This window comes from Lepisma saccharinum, chromosome 8 (assembly GCF_977018435.1).
Source record: "Lepisma saccharinum chromosome 8, izLepSacc3.1, whole genome shotgun sequence".
Lineage (NCBI taxonomy): Eukaryota > Metazoa > Arthropoda > Insecta > Zygentoma > Lepismatidae > Lepisma > Lepisma saccharinum.
The window spans coordinates 92115151-92121729 of record NC_139236.1 but is presented as its reverse complement, the minus strand read 5'-3'; the positions used below and the strand labels follow the sequence as shown (position 1 = coordinate 92121729).

At 39.7% G+C, this 6579-nt stretch overlaps 1 protein-coding gene across 1 annotated transcript in view; it reads left to right on the top strand.

Moving 5' to 3' along the window:
* Nucleotides 1-6399: 6399 nt before the first annotated feature.
* dyl (transmembrane protein dusky-like) overlaps nt 6400-6579 on the top strand; it is an 86920-nt gene continuing 86740 nt past the window's right edge. The window contains exon 1 of the mRNA XM_083127716.1: nt 6400-6478. The gene's annotated coding sequence lies outside the window, so the exon portion shown is untranslated. The remainder of the gene's footprint in view (nt 6479-6579) is intronic.

The window sequence follows — 6579 nt, the reverse complement described above, 5'->3', positions numbered from 1 at the left end:
CACTAAAACTTCCACGATGATATATATGTATACTGCCAGATAAACAATTAAGAATACTGAACTGCCACAATTGACGTTCACCTTTCAAGAGAGATAGAGAAACTTCAAAATAAAACTTGTAGCTCACTAAAACTTCCACGATGATATATATGTATACTCCCAGACAAACAAATTAAAAAATACTGAACTGCCACGATTGACGTTCACTATGATAATGACGTACAAAAAAACTGGTAGGTTATATAGGAACTCCTCTCCTTTTTCTCCTTCCCTCCATCCTACTCCACGCGACTCTCTTTGGTGAAAACACAATGAGCGCTATAGTCAATGTCCTAGCAAATAAAACCCTTGTTGACTATAGCGCTCATGCTATATTTTTTCAACAAAAACTTTTGTGATATGCACAATATCCTGTGGGGGACAAATAACAATAAACGGGACGTTGATAGTTCCACCCATGTATGTATTGTTGATCATTTCCCCTCGGCCTCTATTCCACGCCCCGTCAGGGTGTGGTGTGTGAAACAAACAATTCCCAGTATAAAACTCAAAAAGCGGAAGATGCTGCTGTGTTTGCTTCCGCCACATCCCCCTCTGATTCTATTGTTATCGGGGATGTGATGGATTCTTCATTCAGAACCGTGGGAAAGCTGAAAAAAAATAGAATCTCTTCGGGCGAAAGAGGATGCAAGGTGAATGGGTTCGGGGGGGGGGGTTGCTGTGGATAGTTTGGTCCGTGATAAAAATGTTACATTGAGCGACAAAACACAATTTCTCCACAGGGACAGGAAAAATTCTACCGAGCGTCGCTATCCACGCGAACAATAGAAATTGCCTGAATGCCTTGGGGGGCTTGGCATAGGATTATCGATTTTCGTTTTTAGAGAATAATCTATGTAAGATTCTAGCATCGAGAATAAACAACATTGATTAAATTTTTGACAACATTCGCAGTACAAATCTAAACTCGTGATGATTTCGCCGTTACCACGCACCCCTGGCGAGGTTATAGGGGCCAGGTATCCTTAAAAACAACAATTATTATTTGTTTGTTTGTTTGTGTTACAATACGGAAATAATAAAAGGCATACGCGCACGCGCGCGCGTGTGTATGTGTGTGCCACATCGTTCCCGAGAGAGAGGTTTACAAAGGTCACGATCTACAAACATTTGGTCCTTCAAAAATAAGAGAATAAGAAGATGAGAAGATGAGAGCTCATCTTTCACTCATCACTGCTTTTCTGCGCCCTGAAACATCGCCAGCGTAATAAATAAGGCACGGAACGTGGAGAGAAAATGAGTGTATGTGTGTATGTGTGTGTATGTGTGTATGTGTGTGTATGTGTGTGTGGCACATCGTTCTCGAGAGAGAGGTTTACAAAGGTCACGATCTACAAACATTTTGGAGGATGAGAAGATGAGAAGATGAGAAGATGAGAAGATGAGAAGATGAGAGGATGAGAGCTCATCTTTCACTCATCACTGCTTTTCTGCGCCCGTGAAACATCGTCAGCGCAATAAATGAGGCGCGGAACAGGAAGAGAAAGTGAGTTTTTCAACTTTTTGTGGTCGTTTGGTCAAGAAATCAAAGTTGTGGTCAGATGCACAAATTTATACTACTTCCATCGCAAACTGTGTTAAAATATGGCGCCGAGTTCGGAAGTACTACGAAAAAGAAGGTCTCCATACCGATGTTCCGGACACATAAACCATTAGGTATGTGTTCATATCAAGCATTCAACCATAACCATCGTAGTGTCGAAAATACAGGGGGGAGGTACGCCCACTTTGTGATCTCCCTGTACATAGGCTTCATATCAAAACTTCGTCCTGGAATCGAATTGACACATTTTCGTTTTACGGAGAGCAATGTTCACGAATTCAAGCAGCCACTTCGGTGACAGAGAGCTTTGAGTCGAGCTTCAATCTTACGAGTGAAGGTTCCGGGTTCGACTCCCGGCTTGAGAATAAGTATTTGTGTGTGTCCCGCCATATTCATCATTTATCCTGATCGTTGCGATTAGCTAAAAGTGGCAGAAAAGCTAAGTAAAATAAATCAAATCAGTCAAAATCGGCGATGATTCAAAGTTACAAGTAGGAAAAAATTTCTAGAATGAAGTCAATCATTAGTTCATCGTCAACTACACCACGTTTCACATCACACGATACTACAGGCGAAAACTGAAGTAATTTATTTAATAAGAGTGGGAAGTTTCAGAACACTACCTATTTACTACGTCACTACCTATTTACTACGTCACTAACAGCAAAAAGAAACGCTATTTCATTTGTATTATGCATATTACAGACCAATACGTTTCATCATGTAATAATTTCTCAAAATATCAACTCACGATCTGGGTTCTGGGTTCGAGTCACCCTTGGCATGGGAGTTCGTTTTGCATTAATTTAATCTACTCATCATCCAACTTCATCATTGTAATTTGTCTGGCAGGAAAAGTGCATACAGTTATAAAGCATTAGTTCTTCGAATGTCCCACCGCCACCAAAACAGGAGAGAATCAACAAATGCCCTGAAGAGGCTGTTGCCTTTCCCCAACAATATTCAACATCTATTTAAAAGAAATAGTTAAAAACTGTTTCCATAGCGATTAGCAGGAAGGAATATATCTTGTATACAATTTGCAGATGACATGAGCCTGTTGGCAGAAAATGAAAGGATCATAAATGTCATGCTAGCAGAAATGAATACCCACTGTGAACAGTTCGGGATGAAAATAAATGTGAATAAGACGAAAGCAATGGTGATCGGTAGAAAATCGAGAAAGACTATCAGATCAAGTAGACAGCTTTAAATATGTAAGTCTTGAAGGTTTCCTGGCGACGAGCAATGAAAGATTCTCTCGGACTATGGACCAGGTGAGTTGCGGAAAAGATTGCAAGTTTTCGAGAGCTAACGTCACTCTCAACTTCAGGGTAGAAGTGCTTGGAATATTTTCCACATCTAACCTGGTCGATAGACCGAGAGAATCTTTTCAGCTTTAAATATGTTGGTTGCATCATAAAAGCAATGATATGAAATGCAGTCAAGATATAAAAGTAAGAATTGCAATGGCGAAGGAAGCCTTCAATAAAGAGAAAAATATTTTCTGTGGATGTATGAGCAAAGAACTGAGGAAAAGACTAATGAAATGCTTTGTATGGAGTGTAGCTCTGTATGGTGCGGAAACATGGACACTAAAACAAGTGAGAAAAAGCAATTCGAAGCTCTGGACATGTGGTTATGGAGACGAATGGAACGGGTGAAATTAACAGAAAAAGTGACAAATGAAACAGTGATAGAAAAAGTTGTTGGGGAAAAGAGATCAATGCTGGAGATCATCATGAAGAGAAAAATATATTGGTTGGGCCACTGGATGAGAAGAAACTGTATCCTAAGGGATGGATCGTACGCTGGTACAAAGCGAAGGGCTGAAGACTGAACAGCATGGAGGTTGCCAGGAAAAATTGAACAGAAAAAGTTATTTTTATTGTGATAACAAGATATTGTTGTTGTAACAACGGGGAATGAATGAAGATCAGACGAGATGATGTTTTGCTTTGAGATAAACAACAAACAGTTGGGAATTGGGATCATAAGTTTCTATCGCAGTTAAAATTTGGAACACTTTCTTATGTTTCCTTGTACACTGCACCTTCCGACATGGCAGATATCGCTCCAGAGGAATGTGGGTCGCTTTATTGACGGAAGTTTTCCCCATTGTCTTTGAGATCAACATCCGAGGAAGGGTACAAGATGCGCAACCTTGATCCCAGCGAAGGACACGAACCGCGGCGGAAATGAAAGCTCTCTCAGCCAGCCATACCGGGAGAATAAAGGTCGCGCTGAATCACCCGGTCGCACACCTCGTGTCATCGCGGGTGAGGCGCTCCGGATTCCTCCATCACAATGAGAATTCTCTCTGGGCGTGGGGACGGTTCCTGGGTGAATCTGCGTTCGAAAGCCCAGCATTACGTAGGCTTAGCCTGTTCCCGATCTGCCTCCTCCTGAAGGGGATATGTGGGGCGCAGCTGATCTCTTTTGACTCCACCTGCTTTGTCACGCATTCATTAATTACTACGGCTTGGATATTGATGCATTTGCATTTTTGTTTTGGAAAGTCCAATTCATTGCTCAGTTAGTTCTTCATAAGTTGCATAACATAAAAAAAGCTATATAAATAAAGGGGGAAGCCCTTTAAGAAGCCCTCCTCCACCCACATACATTCAGGGATATGCGCTTATATCCTGCTGTCTTTAAACAATAAACCAGGACGTCATTTACTAAGATTCTCGGTTCCCCCGTTTAGTGTGTACTAATTTATTTTATTCTTTTCCTTTTACAATTTACATTTTTCATATAATTTACATTGTGGTATTTAAGATTACACTAATTTTCATCTATAGTTATAAGTACCCTTGTTGTTCTTGTTTCCAAAACAATCAAGATTTACACATTGTAAATTGTTAGACATAAAGGCTGGTGAGTAATGTAGTAAGATTAGTATATAGTAAGATACTATATGTTGGCCCTAGATGGCCAGATCAATGATTGATTTACAAATTATTGGTCTCATTTTATTATAGGGTAAAACATTAGTCAATCATTTCAACGTTTCGCAACAAATAGGAGCCAAACAAAATACTATATATGATGCAACATTTTTGCATTTTTTGTTGATTTTGCAGGATATTGCATTTTTAGACGTTTCCATGGCATTTTAGTGCATTTTAAAAAGCATTACCTTCCTTTATTTAATGTTATCACGAGAGAAGGGACATTTGAAATCTCAGGTTTGTGGCACCTGTGCGAAACTCGACGGAGAATGATATATTGAGCAAATACTGTATTTGAACATACAGGGTGGAACTTTTCGGACACCCTGTAGTTAGGAATCGTAGTGCAAGAAATTAACACATCAACTGAATAAAATTGATTGGAAAATAAATAAATAAATAAAACATCCATTCATGCTTTAGTCACTACATCAAAAACCATCAACGTTTGGTAGGCTTCAGTGAGTATTGATTGATTGATTGAGTTGGAGTTTTAAGTCCACTTTATGAACAGTAAGGCTAATAGGGACTGGACCTACAGTTTAAAGTGGGATCCGAACCACTATGTGCCTCCACCGGGTATCGAACCCGAGACCCCTTGATTACAAGGCGACGACGCTACCATTGCGCCAAATGGGATGCCCACTTCAGTGAATACGTATATGCCAATGAAACTGAAGACTACTAATTTCTTCATGCTTGCTTGGTTTGAGCACAATAACAGCATGTTTTGTTATTTGAAATGAACGAAGCTTGTTCAAGACACACCAAATCCATATATTCTTACAAAAAGACGATACAGTCATTAACAATAGAGCAGGGGACAACAAAACTACGTTCAGTACAGGAAAGTAAATGCGGCTTCTTCTCAGATTAGGATCAATTGCTTTCCTGTTGTATACAATAAGAGCGGTCTCATTTCAATACATAACATTCGTCTCTTAATATGACGATCTGGTTTTATTAAGTCCTCGTAAGTATTTTCTTCTGATCCTTGAAAACAATACTAAGCCTGATATCAGTCCGTTTCCTTTCAGTTAGAACCAAAAAACTTTTTTATATATATTTTATTTTTCGGCCCTTTTTTTGGCTCTTAGGTCCTTTTCAGAATTTTGTGACCTCCTTGTTGATTTTTCTTAATTTATTCTAAATTTGAAGTACAAATAAAGAAAACTATATTAGAACTTAATTGCTTTTTTCCCTTTGCTTCAGTAGTTTAAACAGCCAAAGAAAGGTTTCATCGATTTATTCAATTACTCTCTTGTAATTTAGGAAAATCAAGGTTTCATTGTAAGAGCGAAAATTATTTTTAGATCATTCTGTCCATTTTTATGTCATTTTAAAAGAATTTTAAGGTCGTTTTTTAATATTTTTTTAGGGCATCAACTTCCCAACCCAGTCATGACACATTAAGAGATCAAAAAGCGTTTTCGGTAGGAAATATGTATTAAAAAAGGGGCGCGGAAGGGGGTGCGAAAGACAACTAAGGGGTGCACAAGCACCTCTCTTCGCACACCCCTGGCTCCGACCCTGCTCCCCCCTTTTCCTTCCTGTCTTGAGCATTAACGTAGTTTTCTCATCTGTCGCACCAGTACATCACAGAAAGGGAAAACTAACAACACACAAGACAGAAATAGCAGTCACAACCTGAAGGCAACATCTAGGAATACGCCACCGCACTTGTAAACACCTTTCGACGCCCGTTAAACGGAAAGCCAGTGAAAGTGAAGACAAGTGACGCTCGAGAATTCCCGACCAACCCCACACGGAGATCCGCATTCACAGAACATTAATCCAAGACATATAAAACAAGGGAGGACTTTCACTCGAGCACAATCACCCATTGGACTACGTCAAGGTGTCAGGCGCTTGCTGGTACTGTCCGCAAGACAACCGCAGCAATTAAACTCGCAAAAGAAAGGTATGCATAACAATTAGCAAAGTGTTTACTTCATTCAAGAATTTTTCCAGGATATATCCCAGTTCTGCACGCCTCGCCATCGGCATATATAGTGTCATATC